At 34.5% G+C, this 13,100-nt stretch overlaps 1 protein-coding gene across 2 annotated transcripts in view; it reads left to right on the top strand.

The window, feature by feature from the left end:
- Window positions 1-13,100, top strand: part of KCNT2 (potassium sodium-activated channel subfamily T member 2) — a 512,407-nt gene that overhangs the window by 480,199 nt on the left and 19,108 nt on the right. The window lies entirely within an intron of this gene.

The following is a 13,100-nucleotide window of genomic DNA, read 5'->3' on the forward strand; positions in this document are numbered from 1 at the left end:
TGCAAGTTTGCCTTTGTAAGTCTGAAACTGTGAATATTGGGTTTAATTTCATTTGCTATCTGTTTAATGGTGGAATTGCCCCCTTTGTCCTCAATACTGATGGGTCCTCCAAAGTCCCTTTATGATTTTTGAAGTGAGTAGAGAAATAGTTTCTTTCTCTCTTCTTCTTCTCTCTCTCTCTCTCTCTCTCTCTCTCTCTCTTTCTCTCTCTTTCTCTCTCTCCCTCCCTCCCTTACTCCCTTCCTCCCTTCCTTTCATCCTTCCTTCCTTCCTTGCTTCCTTCCTTCCTTTCTTTTTGTTTAAATCACTGAAAATCATTAAGGCTAGGCAAATTCTGCAGATGCCATGGGCAGGGCTGTAAAAGCAACCCTTGTACACTTTTTTTTAAACATCAAGGATTGTCATGTTCAGGAGCTACTGGGTCTAGGGAATAACCTTTATTATCCAACGATAGGATAATTCCTTTTACTAATTAAGTTGAGACTCTATGTTCTTTTGACACAAATTATTTGCTCTATATTTGACTTGGACTTTGGTGAACAATTCTGTATAAGCACATTGAGGAAGTTATAATCTAAGGACTGCAGAATATGATGATATTTGTGAGCAAAAATTATTATAATTTCTCTCTAATTTCCAACTACATTAGGTGCTTTAGGACTTTTGACTCACTCAGTAGTATAGATGGTTGAATCAGATATTATAAAATAATTTATTATATATCCAGCTATACACATTGGGCAACATCTTTGACCAATAGCTCTTTACAAAAATATCAAATTAGTATTTCTAAAGTTTATAACTATATAATAAAATGTTTGTATAACATTGATATTGCTGAGCTTTAATGATGTGTATTCATATTCAAATATACATATTTGACATTTATACATGTATACAAATGTATGAATGACATAGATATACTTGGATGGACATACAATATATGATTACATCAAGGTTCCTGAAAACAAAATAAAACAACCAATGGTAATATCTGATATAGAGAATCATTAATTTTCTAATCAATTTAATTAGTTAATATGCCTCAGGAAGTAGCACTTCAAATATCTTGAATAAAGGTGTGTTTGCCTATTGTAAGTTGGAAAAAAAATGTAACAAAAACAGGAGCAGAGAAGCTTTGGATTAGAAAATTGCCATGGAAAATCCATACCTAAACTATGTATATGGGTGTGAGTGTCCTTGTTTGTATATGTGTCTGTATGATACATTTTTCCTAAGTTTAACCTTTTGTTGTTATTTTTGAATAACTATTCTGTTCAGTCTTTTTTTTTGATAGCTTCAGATGTAAAATAGAAGAATTCTTACAAATTTATTTACTTGGAATGAGAGTTGAAAAATTAAGTATAAAATATAATTATTGCTATTTTACTTATTAAACATTTACTTTTTTTCCCTCAGTACATTATGTATTTTTGGTTTTTACTCAATTTTATTGATTTTCTCTTCTAAAATATCCTCTTTTAGGTAACCATATTGCAGATAAATAATTATGTTTGTTGTCTCTAAATTGAACACAGGCCTTGGAGTTTTAATGCAATTGGTGAAACATACATACACACAAATACACACATATATACATATCTCACTACTTAAAAAAAAATCTTTAGCATACAGAATTCAGACCATTACCTATAATATCAATATGACCATTACTTGTAATATCAATATGACATTATCTTATATGTAATCAAATTCCCTCTTCTATTGAATATATAAGACTTGGCAAATTAGTGTTTACTTTTGATGTATATCATGATGTCTTTATCTTGTTAGCATGATACATATATTGCCTTTATTTCCTCTTCTCCAACAGCTTAAACTCTTGTAGTCTGGCTTCTGCCCTCAATACTTATTATGTCTTAATTGCTAAATTTAAATAATATTTCCTCAGTTCTCCCTCTTCCTGACTTTTCAATAACATTTGAATCTTTTGAACATCTCTTCCTCCTGGACATCCTCTCCTAAGTCTCCTATTTGTCTGACTGCATCTTCTCTGTCTAATTTGCTGTATCCATTTCCATTTGCTGCATCTGTGAACCACCTCCGAGATTGTACTTGGAGACATTTTTACATCTGTCTTTCTATTTATTTCCCCTCTCCAGGATTTCATCAGTTCCCAGTGGTTCAATTATCTCTAATTTGATAGTTCTGGGATTTATGAATTCAGTCCTACTGTCTTCCCTAAGTTCCATTCCATTATCAATAGCTATCAGACAACTCCACCTAAATATACACCTCAAATCAATATGTCCAAAGCAGAACTTAAAAAATAAAACAAAACAAAGCAAACAAACAAACAAAAAAACAACAGCCAAATATGTCTGTCCTCCAAGGTTCCCGATTTATGGTCCAGATCACATCATCCTTTCAGCCACACCCATTTGTAACTTCAGAGTCACCTTCAATTCCTCCCTTTGCCTTAGTCTCCCATATTTAATGTTTTCTTAATTCTAACTCCAAAACATATTTTACATGCATTCCCCTTTTCCAATCAGATGGTTACTGTTATAGTTCAGTCCCTCATCACTTGGACCTTATTCAAACATCCTCTCAACTGATCTTCCAGTCTACTCTCTAATACACTTATCATATAGCTTCCAAGTAATTATTAGTCTAAAGCATAGGTCTGACCATGTCACTCCCCTGCTCAAGAAACCTGAATGGCTTCCATTTTCCTCTAGGATACAATGAAAACTCCTCAGCTTGACCACCTGGATCTAGTGTACTTTTCAGACTTATTTTATACTTCCTTCTATATTTCAGCCAAATTGATCCATTGCTGTTACCCAAACTCATCATTCTATGTAGTGACTCTGCTTTTTGCCCAGTCAATCCTCCATGCTTAGAATATACTTCTTCTTTACCTCTAACGCTTAGAAACTCAGGTTTCATTCAAGGCTTAGCTCATGAATTATCGTTTACCAGAAGTCTTCCCTGATTCCTTTAGTTGTTAGTGCTTCCTCTTTCCTCCTCAACTTATTATTTATATATTTAAGTCTTTACATTTTGATTCCTCATGTCAAGTATAAGCCTTTTAAAAACCACCATTTAGCACAGTGGCTTAACACATAGTAGGAGCTTTATAAGTGCTTCTTGGGTTAGCATTATATTTTGTGTTGTAATGGATACAGATTCTTTATTGTCCTTATAGGAAAATGTCAGTATTTAAAATGAGATTATATGTTTTATAATTCAGATTAAAATATTCTTAGCCAAATTATTCACTTTTCTCAATAAAACTTTTTTATGGTCAGCTCAATATTGGTAATAATTTCTTTCAAATATTGTATGCTTTCAAACAAGGGTAACCAATCCTCAACAGTAATGGTGAAATTGAGAAGAGAAGTGTATTTTGTAGGAAAGACAGTGAATTTTATTTTGGACACATTAAATTTGAGTTATCTATAGTAATTCAATTTGAAATGTCCAATAGGAGGTCAGTTGTTTAGTTCTGGAGCTCAGGAGAGTAAATAGGGTATTATCTGAGAATTGTTTGCCTCTAGATTATAATTAAAGTCATGTTAGCTGATAAGGTTGCCAAATAAGAGAGTTGAAAGAGATAAACAGACCCAGGACACAGTCTTGGTCTACAAACACAGTCAATGAATGTGGCCAGGATGGTAATCTAGCGAAGGAAACTAAGGAGTAGTCAAAAAAGCGAAGAACCAAGGAAGATTACAGTCAAAATCACTAGCGGACAGGGTCATTGAGAGTTTCACAAATTCTTCAGACAGGTCAAGAAGAATAAAGATTGAGAAAAAAAAACTCTTCAATGTGATGATTAGGAGATTATTGGTAACTTTGAAGAGAGCAGTATAACTTGAGTAAGAAACCAGATATATAAATATTGTAAGTGTTTGTTTTTGTGCCATCAGAATTTCCTTCTTAAAAACTTCCTATCCTTCTGGGGCATACTTTCCTACAAAATCTTGGGCTATATGCTGCTTCCAATCTTTTTTTTTTTTGCTGAAACTACTGAATTTGTTCTCCCAAAATCTATACTATGTATGATTATGCTCTGCTTCCTTCTCCTGACCTATCAAAATTTTGGGGACCCTTAAGATTCCATAATTTTAACTTTATCAACCAGCTCCTCCTTGATCAGAATAAGATCCAGAATAATGATTCCTAGTATCACTTCTTTTGTCACTTGAAAGATAATTATTATTAAGGTAAGCCAAGTAATTATCTGCTGTTCTGTAGAGAGAGAAAGAGAGAGAGAGGGAGAATATCTAGCTTAGCTTTGAAAACCAATATCCCCCCTTACTCTTAGGTCTTAACTCTCTCATGCAGGGGTGAGGAACCTGTGGCCTTGGGGCACATGTGGGCTTTGAGGTCCTTTGGTATGGCCTTTTGACTGATTTCAAGTTTTACAGAACAAATCTTTTTATTAAGGAGATTTGTTCTGTGAAGTTTGGATTCAGTCAAAGGGCTGCACTTGAGGACCTAGAGAGCCACATGTGTCCTTGAGGCTGCAGGTTCCCCACCCCTGCATGGTATACTTTTTACAGTAATGGCTAGCATTTATTTAGTATATTAAAGTTTGTAAAATGCCTTACATATATCATCTCATAACAATACTGTGTATGTGATCTGACCAGGAAAGACCATATATACAGTGGAACCTTTTATCTCTCTGATCCTAGAAGATCTGTCTTTCTAAAATCACATTTTTTTGAACTTCTCCTCACACTACTGAATTACATGATGAAAAATTAAGTCTGCTGCATTCATTAGGGGCAGCTAGGTAGTGAAGTGGATAGAAGTGCTGGACTTAGAGCCATGAAACTAGGAAAGTAAGAAGGGGTCATATAGTGAAGGATTTTAATGCCAAACAGAGAAGATTATTTTGATACTGGAGGAAATAGCAAGCTACTGGAACTTAAGAGCAGAAGGGTGAAATGGTCAGATTTATACTTTAAAAAATTCACCTTGGCAGCTAAATGGAGGATGAATCAGAGTGGAGAACATATGTAATACAGAGAGATCAGTTAGAAAGCTGTTGCAACGCTGTAGGCAAGAGCTGATGAAGACCTCAAGGGTTACAATTGTGTGACTAGTGAGAAGGGGATATATCATATATGTTTCAAAAGTAGAAATGGCAAGATTTGATAATGTATTGGTCATGTGGGATGAGTGAGAGTCCTTCAAGGATAATGCTGAGTTTGTAAGCCTGGGGTAATTAGGAAGGTGGTGATATCCTTAATGATAAAAGGGAAATTCAAAAGAGAGGATGGTTAACAAAAACAAAATAAAGGTAAGTTATGTTTGGAATATATTGAGTTTACGACACCAATGGGACACCCATTTGAAATATGCAAAAAGTATTTGTGGATACACGATTGTAGCTAGGAGAAAGATTAATATTGTATACATAGATATGGGAATCTTCTCCATTAACATAATAATTAAACCCAAGGGAATTGATGAGGTCCACAAATAAGAAAGTATAGAGTGAAAAGGGAGAGAGAGGGCCCAGGAGACAAGCTTAAGAAAAAAACCTTAGCTGGTGTGACATAGATGAAGAACCAGTGAAAGGAATCTGAGAAGTGGTTGGAGAAATGAGGAGACACAGGAGAGATCAGTGTCATGAAAACTTAAAGAACAGAGAGTATCCAGAAGGAGAATATGATCAAACATGTCACATATCTTCAAAGGTAAGTAGTAGCATATTTTTCCCCTACCAGCCTTGTGATATTCTTGGTTTGAGGAAATCCAAGCGAGTGTATTCCACTGATAATACAGATCCTCCCTTTCTTTAAGTAAAGAGCTGACTTAAGGCCCTAAAATTTTAAAATGTTTACTTAGAGTCAGTATGTGTCAGAAGCAGGATTTGAACCTTCTTGATTCGGTCCAGGTATCTATCTATTTATTGCACTAAAAATTGGTCTTATTTATCCCCTCTCTGACACCTAGTGAACTTACTTTATCAAAGCAAATGGTAAAACTGAGGCTTAAAACTAAATCTTCCAAGTTTAAGAATACTGTTCTTCTTAATGCTTCAAGATTATTGAAACATTAGGATAAATTGTATGGGGGGGGAAGGGAGGAATTATCATCTTCCTCAGGAATCTTTAAGGAAAGAAACTGTTCTGGACAGTGATACATCATGAAGCTGGAGGCCTGCTGATCTATCAATGTCCTGCTATCTTTATGATTCTAAGAAATAGATGAATAGAATTTCTAAGCAATGCTCACCAAACATCCATACTTAAATAAGTGATGGAGTAGGTAATTGAGTCCTTGAGGAAAGTTATGGAATCTCCTTTATGGTGATCATTGAAAATCAAATAGCTTTTTTTTTTCAGTCTGAGTGGAATGGGTTAGAGATGGTGATGCATGAACTTAAACTCATATGACCTTTCAAATTAGCTTTGGTAATAGTTTGCACAGTCACAGGACTTTACATTTTCCAAAACACTTTGGGGAAACTTTCACATATGATTGGGAGAAAATGGTAAGCTGTTTCTTTCTTTACTCTTTAAAACTACTTCATCTCGAAACTCATCATCTATCTCTTTTATTCCCCTGTTGGTGACATTTTAGAGTATCTTAAATATGAAATCAAATAGTACTTTCTAAATCTGTTAAAAAGTCCATAAAACCATTCTTAAGGGACTCATAAATCCGTAATACAAAAACAGAGTTCCATATGATTGGTTTAAATGATTTATTATTTTTTTAAATACCACAGTGTTTCACAGATTGGGAAAAAGAATACTATATCAATAGTTACTTGATGAAAAATTGAGATATAATTGATTCAAAAGAATAATTTGATTGTAGTTTTTTTTTCTCAGAAAATGACCAATCTTTTTTCCAAAATATATTGTCTGATAAATTTTACAAACTGGCATTCATGACTGTAGATTATCAAGGAAGCAACATATGAAATACATATATCTGTAGAATTATTTTGGGAATAAAAATAGTTACTATCATTTTGAAGGTTGTCTTGAAGTCTTGGCACCTTGAAAATAGCTTTTTAACATAGTAAGCTAATAAGTAGTTAAGGTAATAAAGGCAGAGGGGGAAAGAACTGTGAAAAGAATGAAATTATAGTACTGTTCGATGCTCCTTTGCTGAGAAGCAGGCTTTGCCTAGTGGTTAGAGAGTTGGCCTTGGTGTCAACATGACCTGGGTTCAAGCCCTATGTCTGACACATACTTTCTGTGTGAACCACAGCATGTAACTTCATCTCTTAGATAGCCAGGTGATTCATTAAGTCTCTAAATTGCAGAGTAAGTGCCTATCTGCAATGATGGAATGGAGCTCACTGGGAACTACCAGTATTACAGAAATCAGTCTTAATTTGTAAAACAAAAAATAATCTTTTATTAGTGAAAAATACATACAGAGTACCAAGACTGTATTAAATACAATGCATATAGATATTTGCCTAAAAAAAGATTTGAACAAGACAGTAGAGTTTAGCCAGTGTAGGCATCTTGCCCTCTTCCTTGCCATCCTATTCTGTTCATATCAGGAATAATGATCCTGAAGACCTAGACTTCCATAGACCTTGACCTGCCCTGACCCTGCAGAGATAATGTGCTTAGCTTTGGAATTCATGAGTCATTGAAACTCAGTGAGTCCCAGACTGCTAGACCCTGCTTGATCCCATGCAGCCATCCACCGGGAGACGAGGGCCTAACCCACATAAAGATTTTCCCTTCTGTCATGTCTGCTGCATGTACTAGACTCTCCCCTCCCCATCTCCTATTTCATTACTGACTCAGGGAGTAATAATCAAATTTATATCACCATTGCTATCACAAAGAGCATGATAATCCATATTCTTGTATTTCCATTCTCAATCCCTGTGATTGCTGAATCAAAGCTCTCCTATGACTTTCAAATATGTATTGTATATCCCCCTCTCCCCATAGAGTAGAGTGTAAGCTCTCTTAAGGCTAGGACTGTCTAACTTTTCCATTTGTATTGTCAATGCCTGTTATAGTACCTGGTATATAATAGGCAATAAATTAAAAATAATAATAATAACAAATTTATATAACTCTTTGAGGTTTGCAAAGCAATTAAAATATTTTATTTTATTCTCATAAGAATCTGGGAAGGAAGGGTGCTATTATTATCCTCATTTTACAGATGAAGGAACTGAGGCAAATAGGGTAAAATGACTTGCCCAGGGTCACACAGCTAATAAGTGTCTGAGACCAGATATGAATTCAAGAAAATGAATCTTCCTGACTCTGGGCCCAGCACTTTATCCACTGCACTACCTAGGGCCCTAGTTATCGATTGTACTCTGTTATTTAAAGGATGAGTCTAACTAAATTTGGAAAAGCTTATGCCAAGTTGGGTACACAGTGGTGGAATTTTCCTTCTTAGAAATCTGAAGACTGTTCTGCTGTAACCTGCATTAGTAGAAAGAGTAACCATGTTCATGAAATCTCAGATCCTTGAAATATTGATGTATTGCTATATTTGTGTGTGTGTGTGTGTGTGTGTGTGTGTGTGTAAACTTCCTGTGCTTTAGGTATACAAAGATCCTGCTGTGTAGGAGCTCAGTGCTCTAGTAAGAATGGCACAGAGTTGTATCTGGATTGACCCTGTAATATATAACTTAGAAGGCTTTGGTTAGCTTTTTTTGCCATAATGAAGAAATCCATTATTTTTTCACTTTGAATCTGCATATAGGAAGCAGAAAGGGGCAGGAAGAATAAAAACTTAAATGTTGATGTTTTCTGGGGATGGCCTACCATGTTGTATATGTATGTTTGATAGTTCACTATAGAATTGGAGAGACAGACAAATGAAACCTTTGTATTATGGAACATTCAATGTCTGAATTTATGTGTGTGTGTGTGCACGCATGCATGTATGCTTTCACTATATATTCTACAAAAGTAGAATTTAATTACCCTATTGGTACAGGTCAACCTTTTCCATTATGACTTGCATAACAAGTAGAGATTTGTATTACTTCTTACTTTGTATCTAATATTTTCCTTTAAAAAGATCTCATATTAGGATTGCACATTATTTTTGAGGGCAAATTATTTTAGCCAATACAGTAAATGACCCTTTCTCTTGAGGAAATGCTGGTTGAAAATAAAATCATTTTATATGAAATAATAGAGCATTTTGAAATATGTTAATTTTATATGGTTATTTAAATTATGATTTGTGTTATTGATTGACACAGGGAATTGCTTATTGATTAATGTAACCTCACTAACTTCAATTCTGTTTTAGAGTACTTTATTTTTTCAGCTTCCTTGTTAGCAGGAAGTGTTCAAAATGTTCTTGATTGGAGAGTTAGAGTGTTGTGGTAAAGATTCTCATTATGACAGTGGAGAATCCATTTGTTCATCAATCTACAAAAATTTATTAAGCATATACTACATGTCAGGCACAATGCTAGATACAAACAAAATGAAAGGATTACTTTACTGAAAGAGCTTACATTTTTTGGGAAGACAACATCTAAATAAATAAATAAATGTAAATATATAAGCAGACACATATACATAGATCTATATGCATAGAAATACCCATAGATTCTACCTATAAGAAGTCCAACATCATAACCACAACACTTATTTGCAGAAAGGATCTTGTAAGTTGAAGGTATCATGAAAGACTTCATGTAGAAAATGCTGCTTGAACAGGATTCTTCAGGAAATGAAGACTTCTAGGTGGAAGAAGTAAGCTAAGAATGGACTCTGGGTGTGGTGGACAACCACTACAAAGGCACAGATATGGAATATCTTATAAACGACATGTAAGAATCAAATATGATGGTAAACTAAACAGTGTAATGTAGGAAGAGGAGTAATATTTAATGAAGTTGTAAAGATAGGTTGGGCCTAGGTTTTAGAGGCCTTTAAAGGCTAAACAGAGGAGTGGATTTGTATTTAAGCCTAGAGGCAATAGGGAAACAGGGAGTGTATTGAATAAGGTAACAATGCACTTTATGAAGTTTGCTTTGGTAGCTGTGTAGAGAAAGGAGTAGAAAAAGGAAGGCTAAAGGAGGAATATCATTTATAAGGCTATCACCATCATTACGGAGATCAAGAATAGATAGATTTAATTCAATTTTATTTTTACAGTTGAATTGACTTTATTTATGTAGTGGGAAATGCAGCAATAATAACTCACCAGTTGAACCACACATAAACTTGTCCTTTTTCTATTAACTTTATGCTCTCAGAGTCTAGGCAACTCTTATCCTGAGGATGGCTAAAGCAGACTAAATTTCAAGAGATCCAGGTTAAAATCTAAAAAGCTATAAGTGTTGTGGTTATGATGTTGGAGGTTATTGTAGGTAGAATGTATGGGTATTTCTATGCATGTAGATCTATCAAAGAAAATCTTGTCTTATTGCATTTTCCTGCACAACACATCTCATATCCACCCTCTCTTCTCTCCTTACAAGATCTCCACCCAAATTCAGGCCCTGATCATATCTCAGTGAGAATTTTTCAAATACTGAGAAATAAATTGTAGAGATAATAGAATAGGGCATGGTCACGATATTAAAAGTAAACCAGCAAAGAAGACTGAAAGAGAGTAGTAGTTGGACATGTAGGAGGAAAAACAAGAGACAGCGATGTCATGAAAAGCCAGTGAGAAAAGAGTATCTAAAAGAAAACGTTGTTTGTCAAGTAAAAAAAAATGTTGAACACCTATTATAAATCAGGCACTGTGCTACATGCTGGGGATAAAAATGCAAAAAAAAAATAAAGAAAATTCTGACTCTCAAAGGACTCACATGTTAATGGAGGGAGTAAACACATACAAGGAAGTTAAAAAGTTAAGGTGGAGGGACAGCCTTGTGGGAGTATGAAGGAGAGTCTGGAGTAGAGCCTAGAGAGGATGGTTGGCCTGGGTTCTTTCCTTAAAATGAAGCTTTTGGGAGGGACCAGTCAATCTGAGGTAGTGGCCACAGAAGTGTCATGAATTTTGTAATGTGAGAAGACAACTGTTGTCAAGTATTGGATGTTGCAGAGAGATTAAGAAGTCAAGAAGGATAAGCCTTAGAAATGACCATCAGATTTGGAAACTAAGAGATCATTGATAACTTTGGAGAAAATAATTTTAGTGGAATGATAAAGTCAGAAGCCCAATTACAAAAGTTTGAGAAGTAAGTGAGAGCAGAGGACTTGGAGGCAATGGCTATGAAAAGGAGCTAACATATAGAATGATAGATTGTTAGGATGTCAGGGTCTAGTGTGGGTTTTCTCGTGTTTTGTTTTTCAGAAAAGGGGAGATAGGCATACTTATACTGCAATGGGGAGGAAGCAGTAGATAGGAAAAGACTAGACATTAGCAAGGGGTCTCAGGATGGCTGTGGAGACAATCTGCTGGAGATAATAGGAAGGGAAAGATTGAGGTTTTGACCTTGGGGAGAACAGACACCTTTTCATAAGAAACTAGAATATAGAAGAAAATAAGAGCTTATATTAAAGTGTTTTGAAACAGAAAAGCAATGGTGGATTACTTTTGGAGGTGGCTCCCAACATTGATGAAATCACATGTCTGAGTAAAACAAATAAGTTTCCTGATCATAGTTAAATTTATATCAAGTAGTATGCATATTAATATATATTACTATATAATAGTGTCCTATAATACCTATAATAGGGGAAAGCCATAAGCAAATTAGCTATAATTCCAAATTTTATTCTATATGAAAGCTAATTTAGTGTGTGTGTGTGTGTGTGTGTGTGTGCGTGCGCACATATACATGTGTGCCTGTGAGGATTGGTTTATTGCTAGGCCATAGCTGACAGAAGTGATTCCATGTTTGATTACTGATTGACCCACCTATGTACTGGGAAGTTACTGTTGGGTACTGTGTACACAATAACTAACTTGGTAAGTTACATTAAGGGTTAAGAATTGATCCAAACTTTTAACATAGCAAAATGTGTCTTTCCCATTTGAAGCCTTCTTAAATTACTTGATTTCCTACCAATTATAGGGGGTAGGAGGAGGATTGTAGTCCAGGCTGCCAGTGGATTAACTACCCCTAAGATCCTCCTTTTACTTACTCCTTATAAATGTGCTTAGAAACAAGAATAATATATAAGGGCAGATACCTAGTAGATCTGGGCTCTTGATGAGGGTGCCCATCTCAGGGTACTCATCCCATTATACACCTAAGTCACTGTTTCTTTGTGTTCTTGTGGGACTTTAGGGCTAGAAAGTCACATACTTGTATGCTTATGAATATAATCTGCCTAACACCAGATCCTTTCATTGTTTATGTTCCTTCTGGATACCCCTTTAACCATGATCTCCTCACAGTGCTTTGATCAGAGTATTAACTCATTAAAACTTTTATTGACTTTATTCTCCTAATATGAAAAATGGCATTTGTGAATGAAAGCTTGTACTCAGGTGATAGGCTGTTAAAGAAATAATTAAATTTAGTAATAAAAGCTTATACCCACCAAATTAACTGTTATTCTAATTATTCTCCCCTCTTTGAGCTTTATTTAATTTTTAAAGTTGGACATGTATTCATTTTGTGAAATCTCATCATATGTTTTCATGAAACACTGGAAATCATTGGTTTTGTGTTTTTTTTAAAGCCTCACAATACTTTTCTCTAAAATATACTGAAGAAAAGATATTATAGTAACAAATAAACAAAACCCACATTGCTTGATAAATAATGAATGTGTGTGTTGAAGATCATTATTGGGAGGGGCAATTTGTGAAAATATACATATTCTATGTGTTAAAATATACATTCTGTGTTTTAAATATACAAGAAGTAATATCTGTTTTGTTTTTAGTTAAAATTTCCATCCCACTAATAATTCATTTTAGTCATTTAAAAAATCAGTGAAATATATTAATGGTATGCTTAATTAAATCCACTACTAGGAAATAATTTTGATTCATAAATGAAATGCCTCATATTTCTGTGTTTCAAATGCTCATTCTATAATTTAGCCATGCAATTTTATCATCATGAGACAACAATATAGTTCAGCAATTAAAATCTTTAAAGAAAACCAAAACTTCTCTTTCAATGTACAAAGATATTTAATTTGGTTCCTACAACAGAAACTTTAAAAGCTTTGCTTCCAAAAACAATTTTA

Source organism: Phascolarctos cinereus, unplaced genomic scaffold, assembly GCF_003287225.1.
Source record: "Phascolarctos cinereus isolate Bilbo 61053 unplaced genomic scaffold, phaCin_HiC Scaffold_5;HRSCAF=322, whole genome shotgun sequence".
In the NCBI taxonomy this organism is placed as follows: domain Eukaryota; kingdom Metazoa; phylum Chordata; class Mammalia; order Diprotodontia; family Phascolarctidae; genus Phascolarctos; species Phascolarctos cinereus.